The sequence below is a fragment of the Anabrus simplex genome, chromosome 12, assembly GCF_040414725.1.
Source record: "Anabrus simplex isolate iqAnaSimp1 chromosome 12, ASM4041472v1, whole genome shotgun sequence".
Lineage (NCBI taxonomy): Eukaryota > Metazoa > Arthropoda > Insecta > Orthoptera > Tettigoniidae > Anabrus > Anabrus simplex.
In genome coordinates this window covers 43,839,433-43,852,188 of record NC_090276.1, presented here as the reverse complement: position 1 = coordinate 43,852,188, position 12,756 = coordinate 43,839,433, and the positions used below count along the sequence as shown (strand labels likewise).

General features: G+C 41.3%; 2 protein-coding genes across 3 annotated transcripts in view; one reads left to right on the top strand and one right to left on the bottom strand.

Annotated features, from left to right (window-relative positions):
- The window catches only part of hiw (highwire), an 815,007-nt gene that overhangs the window by 248,019 nt on the left and 554,232 nt on the right, over positions 1-12,756 (top strand). The gene's annotated exons all lie outside the window — the stretch shown is intronic.
- LOC136884266 (uncharacterized) overlaps positions 1-12,756 on the bottom strand; it is a 64,886-nt gene that overhangs the window by 49,351 nt on the left and 2,779 nt on the right. The window contains exon 1 of one of the 2 annotated variants that reach the window (XM_067156332.2): positions 187-278. The exons of the other annotated variant lie outside the window; for it this stretch is intronic. The gene's annotated coding sequence lies outside the window, so the exon portion shown is untranslated. Of the gene's footprint in view, positions 1-186; positions 279-12,756 lie in introns of those variants that run through there. 2 annotated transcript variants of the gene reach the window in all.

Sequence of the window (12,756 nt, the reverse complement as noted above, 5' to 3'; positions counted from 1 at the left end):
CGCCAGGACTATCCCTTTGAACCCTGTGCATGGCAGATGACGCCCTACCATCTAAACAACTGTCCACTGAACGTATAGATTTATCTTGTAGAACAAGGGTGTTCACATCAGAATCGCACACAACGTGTTACTCGGAGGATATCGATGTAGATGCTTGACCAAAGTTGTTTGGTTCATTTTTCTTACCTGCCACTTGTCGTCGCCGTCGTTGTCCTTATGTCCTTCCCCTCGAGTGGCTCTTGTAAGACTAGTGAAGTCTAACGAGGAGTGGAAGAGTGGGAGGCCGCACGAGGTGCAATACCGTGCGTTGAGCTCACACGTCTCTTATCTTATCTCAGTGTTGCCTGCCTGCTGCTTGCATCACGTAACACCTACAGTCAACTCAACTGCTCTCATTTTGTTACCGCGGCTTCCTTGCTTACTCAGACAGGATGCGCCCTCTGACGTAAACTACACCCGGAACTGACTTACTAGTTAAGGACAACCTCAGTTAGGACCTAGGACCTGGTTATGCTGTGTATAATGCGGTATAGGAGGAGGACATTGTGTCTGTACAGTTTTGTCACTTCGGAAATAATAATAATAATAATAATAATAATAATAATAATAATAATAATAATAATAATAATAACAGGGTGACCTGGCGACAGATCACTTCTGCGGATTTTTCTCTTTTGCAAATTCGACGTCAATCTCGGAGAGTGTTATCAAAGGCGATCAGCCGACGTTTGAAGTTCTGAGAAGAAAAGAAAAATACTGTACCATAGTCTTAGGCTCTAAGTGGTCTATAATTGGCCACCTTCTTTAATAGTAGTAATAATAATTGTCAAGAAGGAGGTCAGGTCCGTTGGAAAGGAAGATAGACAATGAGAAATATACCCCTTAGAGGATAGCTTTTATTAGCTGCAGATTACGCTGAATGACGCATCTGTAGGCATGAACCAAGGCACTGAATGTATAGTGACAATGATAGTAGACATGAGACTTAGAAGGTTGTGGTGAATCGGTAGGAGAGTTTGAAGATCAAGGTGCCATCCATTGAGATTCTGTCGTTATAAGTGCATTTTCTTCACTACAATAGTTTTGAACCTGTTTCGTTGCTGGATGCTACTGAATAGCCACTATTATCAGAGGTCCCGAAGGACCAATGATGGTTATAGCCCATCGACCAGTTAAAGGTCTTGAGTGCTATTTCTTAGTTAAGGTGGTAGTGACATAATGGATGTGTGGACTGCATTGTTGGGTTGTATTTGCGTGTATATATATATCGTCCACCATTCATCCAGTATCCAATCACAAACTGATCTACTGGCTAGTTATTATTTTATTCAAATATTTAGTTGGCCTTGAATTGATCAGTTCTGTGTTATCATTTGCTTCATCTTGGGTGAAGTGGTAACTTCCGAATTTTTATTAATTCGCGCTCGGGCAAATAACAAGGCCCTAAATGTTGAATCAACATTGATCTATTGTTGAAATGGGATTTGAACCGTTTAGATGATATTTTCAGGAATAATACCGCTACTCTGATTGCGGAACTTTATCTCACATTTGCTTTTTTGAGGTATATTTGTGCTTCGCGCTCAAATTAAGTTTTCACTGTGTAGGTGTACCACTGTACCAGTAAGAGGTAACAACAGGCTCTGTGCTCACTGAAATACAATAAAGACTGTAAAGAGTTCCAGTCCTGTCTGCTCAGGCTGTGAGGTCGCACTCTGTTTGAAGTGCTTTGTACTGTTTCATACAAATTGAGATTGCATTGTTTGTGATGCTCCAGTAATGAAAAATCTACGATTAACCTTGCTGGTATTGCAAATAAAAATAAATAGCACCTATGACTCTGTAATTGTGGTGTCTAAGTAAGAAATCACTCTGCACGTGCAAGGAACAGCGCGCTGTAATTGATAGTGGCTAAATAATTAGCAACCCTTAACTTTTTTTTATAAAATCATTCCTAATCCACTTATACAGCTCCTCTCAACCTAAAATTCATAAACATAGTTTTGATTAAAAATGAAATGGCGTATGGCTTTTAGTGCCGGGAGTGTCTGAGGACGTGTTCGGCTCGCCAGGTGCAGGTCTTTTGATTTAACGCCCGTAGGCGACCTGCGCGTCGTAATAAGGATGAAATGATGATGATGACGAAGACGACACATACACCCAGCCAACAAAGGCCAACACGCTAACCATTTAGCCATGGAGCCGGACGTGAGGGTGGTGATCAGGTTCTGTTCAGTGGAAAAATACAAAAATCTCTTTCTCTGCCGTTTCTTCCACATCTTGTGGGTCGCGGGTTCGATCTGTGGCGTATGTTGACTTGGTCCTGTTTTATTGCCGGATTCTCTTCCTGACAGCAACGCTGTGTGGAGGGATATATTTTCCATTGCGTGTTTCAGTGCTAGTTAGTAGTGGGCTGTGTTGTGTGTAAGGAAGGCCGATTTCCCAGAATTAAGGTATTGGCAAGAACAACAACAACAAAAATGTCTGTAGAACTTGTAAAAAGGAAAGAGGCATCGCAAGCGAGGGTCGGAAAAGAACAAGAGTAGACTGGGTACGTCAGACAAGAAAGGGAAAGTGAGCAAACCTCTCACAAGTAAGTGGACGCAATGCTAGACTCGACGTGGGATCCTGTAATTGAAACTGCACTGCTTGATTGAGAACCACGGGGGCAGATTGAAGCTGATGGAACAAGTCAAGTTCGTAGGATGTGTATTTTCTCTCTCAAGAGTAGAATAGAAAATTGGAATTGAGTTGTATTAAAGCATCACCTTGGTATCGAAGCTAACGCACCACGATGGTTTTGGTATCGTCTGTAGTCACGTCTTTGATTCTTAATAGGAACAGAGTGATAATGGATACCTTTGGTCATTCAACCCTTATTCCTACCTCCGGAGAGAAAGAAAGAAAGAAAGAAATAAAATGAGGCTGTGATGAATGTTCTACACAATGAAGACACTATGCATGTAAACATTTTGAGATCATCTCGTTGGTTACACACAGAAGGGTGCGACAACAGCTGTGCTTTCGTGCGCTGGATGGCATTCCGTCTGACTGAAGCACCCAAGCAGATTCCTGTACCATAGTTTGAGTTGACTCTCCTCTCTAATAATACAAACGCCATTTCACCACTGGAGAAATTAGAAGTCTATCGCGTTTGATCAAATAAAAATATCTCTTACTGTTGCTTCGAATAGAATTTGTGTGGCATTCGTCATTTTGTACATAGGCTCCTGTGGGTTGAGGGCAGTAGATTAAATACACGGTAAGTTTTGCCTGTTTTAAGAGGCACTCAACTTGAGAAGATATGGGGAGGGGGGTGAGGTGATAAAAGTTGGTGGTAATGCCAATTATTGTTTTAAGAGGAAAGTACAAGTGCGCAACCATCCGTTTCAGTACAGGATTAAAATCCTTGGCCGACTCGAGAATTGAACCCAGGGCTTTCGGGTAAAAGGCTGGTACGCTAGCCCCACACTACGTGGCTTGATGATAATAATAGTAATAATAATAAGAAGAAGAACAATGTATGGTGGTGAGGGAGGCGGTATTTCTTGATGGCATTAGAATTAATTTGGGAACCCATAAATTTTCCGCTTATTTGCAATGGTACTTAAGCCATGCATTTTACGCTGCACTTTTTCTCCTTTACTAACTCTCAGTTTCTTCTTGGGGCATGTAACGTAAACGTAGTTTCAGATGAGGTCTACGGCGCAGATATCCCTTAAAATAGACCTCGAAAAACCCCCATGACGTCTTAAATCAGAGACATCGCGAAATCTACTTTAACAGGATCATCGAAACATCAAGATCAATCAAAAAACAGGATGGTTAGTTTTTGACAAATACAGAACGTCCTTCACCTCTGTCATCGTTCGGAGAAACAAAACAGGTGATGCAGAAATACCACGGAGACTCGCACCTGATAGGCTGTGGTCGAAAAAATACCTTATTGTATCTTTGTCTCCAGTTCACTAGATGAAAATTGTGAGTTTTAGGGTTGGTTTCTATGTTAATTTTTCTGATCCCCTTAATCACAACGTAATGGATGACAGTTTTGTATACCTGTATAAAGATCTCGAAACGATAATAGGACATTTCTCGGGGTTTGTAGCTCTCGACGTTCGGCATGTTCAAGGATCCCCCGTCTCTATTGTTTGCGAAGGTCAGTTCTTTTACCGAGACAACAGCCATGAAATCCTTAGCTGCATTCAGTTTAGTGTATGTTATTCGATATGGTGGAAACTCTCCCGTAATCGCGTGAAGGCAAATTAGCATCGCAAGTGGAAATGAAAGCGCGGCTGATTATTTCGAAAGGTAAACTTACTGAAATGGATAGACAGACAGCTGGGAGCCAAAAAGCAAGGATGAGGTTTGTCGGTCAGCTCATGAAAGATACCGGGTGCTGCATGTGCACAGTCATGAGAAAGCTTGCAGATGACTGACCGAGCGAGAAGCCTGGGCAAGCTGCTGCCAGCCAGTCTTAAGTTTGGCTACAGAAAATGATTTCCCCTGAAAACTATAATCACCATTGGCTCACTATAGATAACAACACAAGTTCACATTCAATTACTGTGTGACTGCAGTTTGAATTCTGTACACTTCTGATTAAGTCTGAACTTAGTTCATGGCTTCTATAGGAAATGTAAGGCTCTTAAAACGATCATCATTGTTCAGTGATTCTTGGCAATCAATACTTCTGACGTAGCTTTCAAAGCAACAGCTAAACACAGTTAACTGGGTTTGTTTACCATGTCATTTTTTTTTGTCTTCTTTGTGATGAGGTAATAGTCTACGAGATAAGGCTGACCGCATTATACGAGATGACTCAGCCAGCCACGTTAAAGATTCGGCTACTTACAATCTTTAGTTGAGAGTGGTAAAGCTTCCATTAGTATACAGTTAACAAATACGCTTGCTGTAAGTATCAACACGTGGGATCTACAGCCCTCACTGAGTCAAGTCCTACAGGATGACAGCCATATGCATTCCTTTGAATAGCACACAGACAACGTGAGAGACCCCAACCCTGCGATGTGACTGGGAATTTTCGTGACCACAGTTGCCGACTTTCGTTTCAAATAGCCCTTCAGTTTTCCTCACAAGTAAATCAATCAAAAGATACATTTTTGTGTGTGTGTGTGTGTAAATTTTCTAGCATACCTCAAATTCCTTTCATCTTGTCAGAACCAAGGATGAGACAGACAGGAGTAGCTATATGCTGACACCAGGTTTCACCCTGTCACTACATCATCATCATCATCTCGCACCCATCGCGCAGGGCGCTCATGGGCATCAGATAGAAAGACCTGTACCAGGCGAGCCGAACATGCCCTGGGACACTCCCGCCACTAAAAGCCATATGCTTAATAAATAATTAAATAAATAAATAAATAAATAAATACAGTATAGTATTCTCAACAATAAACACGAATATTCTCGGAATGAGCCATGTGTTGGGAAGAAAAACAAGAGTTTTAAGTTTTAAAACTATTGTTCTTTTACAAGGGACCGGGCGAGTTGGCCGTGCGATTAGGGGCGAGCAGCTGTGAGCTTGCATCCGGGAGATAGTGGGTTCGAACCCCACTGTCGGCAGCCCTGAAAATGGTTTTCCGTAGTTTCCCATTTTAACCAGGCTAATGCTGGGGCTGTACCTTAATTAAGGCCACGGCCGCTTCCATTCCACTGTAGACCTTTCCTATCCCATCGTCGCCGTAAGACCTATCTGTGTCGATGCTACGTAAAGCAACTAGCTTTTACTTTTACAAGGAACTAAAGACTATCTCCATTTCTTATTAACATGTCTATAAAATTACGTGGTCTAAATTAAATAAATAATAGGCCTATTGGTTTTTATACACAAAATGTAAGTATGAATTCACCGTAATTGAATAAAAATGTAGTTTAATTTCATAATGTATTTATATTCTATGTAAATGTTCACAATCCTATTTTTTATTTGTTTTTTATGTTGAAATATTTCCTAGACAACATAAACATTTCCCCGTACTACGAAAAATGTAAAATTAAGCAATTTCCTCAATTGTGCCCAATGTTGAGGGCTAAAGGGCTCGGGAAGGTTTCAAATTGTGAGTTTTGGATAGCTCTTATATCGAACGAAAAAAAAATACGAAAATCGCTTCCGGCCCAAATGCAGTTCCGCAAAAGCTGCCTAAAATCGTTTCTTTACTCGTTTTGTTTTATTCAAATCCTAGCCAAATTAACTTATTTACGTATTTTTTTCTGTAATGTTTTCCTTGGTTCAGTACCATCTGGCGTTTTATGATACTGTATTTTGGAAAATGTCCACACCGAATGTAGTTATAAGGGCTTAAGTGAAACTCTGCATTGACTCACATTAGCTCTCGTAGTGTTAGAAAAAGGCAAATCTAATCGACCGGATAACGACAATTATAAAAAGGAGTGTAATGTTTAGGAATAAATAATTTATTCTCATATTTTATTTACCTAAAATTCGTAGCTCTTATCCGTAGGGTGTTTTCAACATTGAGTTGCTTGCCTGAAGGGCCAGAACTGTGGATTTTTTTAAAATCATGATTTATATCAACCCTATTCACAAGGTTCCATCGAGAAGAAAACTTTCGCCATTTATAATTTGGTTTACGTCGCACCGACACTTCAGTGATGAGATAGAAAGAACTGGCGAAGGAAGCGACCGTGGCTTAAAGATATGGCCCCAGCATTTGCCTGGTGTGAAAATGAGAAGCCAGCTTACATTTAACCAAGGAGCCGATTATTATTATTATTATTATTATTATTATTATTATTATTATTATTATTATTATTATTATTATTATTATTATTTCAAGTAGCAGCATTTGTGGACATGTGGGTACAAAATGGAGATAAGTAACCTTTCGGTCGGCCATAAAATTATAATCATACGCTATCAGGAACAGCTGTGTTTATCATTGTGAATAGACTTCTTAGTGCAACAGACGGCACATGGCAGGAAGCATCAAGAGAGGAAAAATAAAAGAAAAAATCAATTTCGTCATAACTGACAGTGCATTTCAGTCGCGCCCATTGTGCAGAGCTGTGATTATCTCAAACTATGCAAGCCATTAAAAGGAGGGGTTAGGTCATGGCTGGATGCATGCTTCCGGCAACCCGAGGGAGAATTAGTTTGTTCTTCACAACACTTCATAAAGGTGATATGTGCTCTTTTATGATACAAATTGTCGGCATGTTAATGAATACGACTTTGATGTTTATGAAAAGTCATATTTTCTTTCCTGCTTTTATTTGCATGTCTAACTGGTTTTTCTTTCAGTTTACCCCACAAGTAAAAATCACACGCTGTTAGATCTGGAGAACGAGGGGGAAACAGACCAGCATTGATCACTCTGTCTGCAAACACTTCCGAGGTTGTAAGAAGGGAATCTTCTACTGTATGAGCGGGGGCTGAATCTTGTTGAAACCTCCGGCGCGATTTTTCTTGTTCCGTTAACTGGTGGAAGAACGGCGTCAAAATGTCACCTTGGTACTTTTCTGCCCAGTTATTCGTCTTGCACTAACAGCACACGAAACACCGATCTTCCTATCATAATTAGGGCCTTCATGAACGCCATTACGATTATCTGCGCACCAGTAGAGAGAGAGAGATGACTGTTCACACGACCATTAAGATGAAAACAGAACTTTTACATACAAAACTACGGCGTTGCAATGATAACTGCCTCACCATGTTAACAGCTGAGACTCAGACTGGCGACTGATGCTTGCCAGGTGGAACGCGTGCAGGCTGCTTGCAAGGTCAAGAACTATGAGCGCGCACCTCTCATATTGCAGTTGCCGTAGCGCAGAGTGCAAACACCGTGTGTTCGGTCTGGGTGTATATGAGAGATCCTGTACTTGTGCCAGGTTCACTTTCATCCTTCCAATTCGCTTTCCCTTCATCAACTCTTGTTCTCTTCCGACCTCTAAATATTAAGTTTTCGACGCCTAGAGAACATCTGATGTGAACACCCTATCGTTTGTCGATGCCTTCATTCTTCGAACAAGTGGACCTCTTTCTCTACGGATTCAAGTTGAAAACTGATATGGCTGAATTTTCCCTTAAATCAGTAATCAATATCACCACCATCAAAAAGGATTTAAATATATGACACGTATGCTTTCCCTTACCTGATTATAAAATGTAAGAAGGTTTCATTGAATTTAGGTCAATTTTGTATGAAAAAATAAATATAATAATAATAATAATAATAATAATAATAAACCGAGCTCGATAGCTGCAGTCGCTTAAGTGCGGCCAGTATCCAATAATCGGGAGATCGTGGGTTCGAGCTCCACTGTCGGCAGCCCTGAAGATGGTTTCCCATTTTCACACCAGGCAAATGCCGGGGCTGTATCTTAATTAAGGCCACGGCCGCTTCCTTCCACTTCCTAGGCCTTTCCCGTCCCATCGTCGCCATAAGACATATCTGTGTCGGTGCGACGTAAAGCAAATAGCAATAATAATAATAATAATAATAATAATAATAATAATAATAATAATAATAATAATAATAATAATAATGGTTTACGTCCCGATCTAGAAAGCCAAGAATAACGGCCGAGAGGATTCGTCATGCTGACCACACGACACCTCGTAATCTGCAGGCCTCCCGGCTGAGCAGCGGTCGCTTGGTAGGCTAAGGCCCTTTGGGGCTGTTGCGCCATGGGGAAAAATGGTTTTACATCTCGCTATCTTAGCGGTTTTTGCAGACGCCGAGGTATCGAAATTTTGTTCTGGAGGGGTTATTTCACGTGTCGGTAAATTTACCGACACGAGGCTGGCGTATTTGAGCGCCTTTAAATAACACTGGACTGAACCCGGATCGAACCAACTTGGAGTCAGAAGGTCAGCGCTCTACCTAGGTCTGAGCCACTCAGCCTGACAATTTTTTTCTGATATAAGCCTACATGTTTAACAAAATTGCTTCTGGAACATTTCATCCCTTACTCGTTCTTGACTCAAAACAACCTTGCAGTTTTTTGTCTTTATTTATAGCTTTGAAGGCTATTAGTTTCGTTAACTTTAAGCCTCTTCGCAGATTTTACCAACATTTGTGAGAATTTGAACCACTGGGGCGTGGCTTTCTGTTTAGTAACGATCAGTTATCTAGGTCATGATTCGAATGGGGACTTCATTGATGCGAAGCTAGCGGCGATGTTAACAGAACCAACACGCTCCTTCGTTGCTATTGATTCATTTTATGACCGCAGATAAGTTTTTGCTGGCTTTTCCCGTGAATGTTTATGTGTAGGAACTGTCTCATTTGGTCGGTGTTATTGTGGTTTAGTGTCCTACATTTCCTACCTGGACTGTAAACATACAGAATGGAATTGTATACACTGCACTAATACCCATTCGAGAAGAAACACGTCTATGCATATTCCTTTTCAGCTTCTGACTTTACGGTTTACGGCTGGGTGTGGTTGCAAGCATTATCACAATTGCTGTGCATTCGAGCATTAACAACTGTGTTCTCCCCAGAAATTTTCGTCAGTCGGGTGGCAGGAATGAGTAGCCGGGCGGGGTAAAAATGAATATGATAACATTTCAATTTATTTCCCTCAGGGCATTAACAGTAATATCAGACTGTAAACATTAACCGCAAAATTGAACTATTTTAGTGTTATTATCACGAACAAGACATAAGAGTATTTTGAACTTCTAGTGTTCTACTGTTCGTGCATAATCGTGTAACACCGGGGCTTATCACTCGGTTGTGTGGGGTGCCATACGGGTTTGTGACGACCCGCGGAAAAGAGTGCTTGCATGCGATTCCACGCTAATCCAGACACCGCACGCGCACACACTACGTGATATTCAAGCCAAACATTTAAACTCCAATGTCATTGATGCAATTATGCTGACAATAATGAAGATTTATGATTTTAATAAACAGAACTCACATATGTATTAATATTGAGTAACTAGCACGTAACTATTATATTAGTCAGGCAGTCTGTAGGAGCGGCAGCGCGGTGCGCCCATTACAGAGGTCCTAGGGAGAATACTGAACATCCTTAGGTGACATACACTGTGAAATTCCCGTAGTAATTGTATATATTGTAAGTTAAGGCAGAGAATGAACCCCACTATTTTTAGAGTTTGTTTTTTTAACTCCAGTCCCTCCTCCTCATTTTTAATGAATAAAGATAAATGGATAAATACGTTTTTTAAACATTTTTGGGACCGGGCGAGTTGGCCGTGCGGTTAGAAGCGCGCGGCTGTGAGCTTGCATCCGGGAGATAGTGGGTTCGAATCCCACTGTCGGCAGCCCTGGAGATGGTTTTCCGTGGTTTCCCATTTTTACACCAGGCAAATTGCTGTGGCTGTACCGTAATGAAGGCCATGGCTGCTTCCTTCCAACTCATAGGCCTTTCCTATCCCATCCTCGCCATAAGACCTATCTGTGTCGGTGCGACATAAAAGCCACTAGAAAAAAAAGGGGGCCATATTCCTCTATTCTCACGTTCAAATCACAGTGCAATAGGCTATATAAAAAGCGTTGACAACCTTAGCAAAATGCAGGTAGTACCGAGCTCGATAGCTGCAGTCGCTTAAGTGCGGCCAGTATCCAGTAATCGGGAGATCGTGGGTTCGAGCCCCACTGTCGGCAGCCCTGAAGATGGTTTTCCGTGGTTTCCCATTTTCACACCAGGCAAATGCTGGGGCTGTACCTTAATTAAAGCCACGGCCGCTTCCTTCCAATTCCTAGGCCTTTCCTATCCCATCGTCGCCGTAAGACATATCTGTGTCGGTGCGACGTAAAGCAAATAGAAAAAAAATGCAGGTACACAACCCACTGTGGGCGAGGGACGCAGATGAAGAATAACCCACGGTATCCCCTGCCTGTCGTAAGTGGCGACTAAGAGATGATCAAATTAGAACCATGATACTACTTGTAATTAGTACCACTGCGTGGGGAACACCATGGGTCGCTTTTACTTGCGCGTAGTACCACTATGTTAGGTACACAATAGGTTTGTGATTAGTTGCGACAAAGTGTGGTTTTGGCTTTTATAGTACCTGTGATTAGGACCACTATATGAGTGACACCAGGGTTTGGCCTTGCCTGTGATTAGTACCCACTATGTGAGGAACACCACGGGATAGTACGAGTCCCTGTGGTTATTCTAGTACACTTCTTTGCGTTCCCTGTAAATGGCGCCGCAATGTGAGAAATACCACAGATCCATGTTACATGTGCGCATTACATTATCTCTGAGTAAACTTAGTACCATAATGCGTGGAATACCGCGAGTCTACGCTATTTTTTATTAGTACCGCAACATGACAAATACTATGGTTATACTTTCCTGGCGATAAGTACCATTATGAGGGGCCGATGACCTGGATTTTGGACCCCTTTAGACTACCAGCATCATTGATTCAGTATTGTACCTATAAGTAGTCCCTTGGTCAGTAATGCGATTGTTTAACGCTAGTTTCTGGAAATGTGGGGCATTGCGGGTCGGATCCACTGATTGTTTTAACTTCATATCCATCCATTCATTCTTTGTCCTCACGTTTTGAATTCTGGTCAGTGGAGGATTATGGATTTTTAATTATCCTTACATTTCGTGCCATTAGTGGCCGATGACCTAGATGTCAGGCCCCTTTAAACAAGCATCATCATCTATACTGTATGTTATAATCGACTTCCCACCAAAATTTCCCTCCCATTGACACATCTTTCAAGTTTGTCAAAAGATTTAGACTCTGCCGGCACCATGATGATGAAGACGACACATACTCCCCACCCATGTGCCAGCGGAATTAACCAGTTATGATTAAAATTCCCGACCCTGCCGGGAATCGAACGCGGGACCCCTGCAACCAAAGGCCAGCACGCTAACCATTTCGCCATGGAGGATTTCTAATAATTCCGTAGATCCGGTATAAAAAATCGTAGATTGTGTTAAATTTATCGCAAAAAACTTGCCCTACTTTTAGATGTAAGAGAGAGAGAAACAGAAAATGTAAGAATGTTATCACTATGTTACGTACTGGTGACGAGCCAGTACTAACTTGTATCTAAGAATAAAAACACCGATAGTAATTTGGACGAGACGGCATTGACATTGCTGTCATCAGTATCTAACATTATGTTAATCAAGTTTGGAAACTTTATGTGAACTCTCAATCAGTCTACAAATTGATGTAATAATGCAGTCTGATTCTGCATCAGCCCTACCGGTAGTAGACAGGTGCCGTCGTCGCACCCTATTGGTGATCTCTTAATTAAATCTCTAACCGTAAGAATATTAATAATGTTACGGTTGGCTGGTATATTATATGTAGATTATGCTTAAAAGATACTACATTAACATGTCAACAGAGCATTCTTAATCTCCCATAAAATGTGTAAATATATAATGTACTCCTAGATTTAGTTGTCAAATCCGTGTATCCGTAGATGCTTAACAAAATTATATAAATCTACGGCTAAATCCATAGAGTTGGCAACGATGATGCTACACAACATAGAGAAATCAACTTCACTGTCAGAATGGCCAACATATAGCCTGTCGTCATGGGGGGGAAAAATCGAAACTATCGCCAAACAATCGATATAAACTCCAGAATTACCAACTTACCACATGTCGTCCGGAAAAACAGGCGCTAAAAGTTGGCAAAGAGCAAAGATCGAAGCTTCCAAAAAATCTGTCGCTAATAACTCCCTATAAAATCCCAAGTCTAGCATTGATCTAAGGAGACTTATTCATCATTCTACAACACTCCAA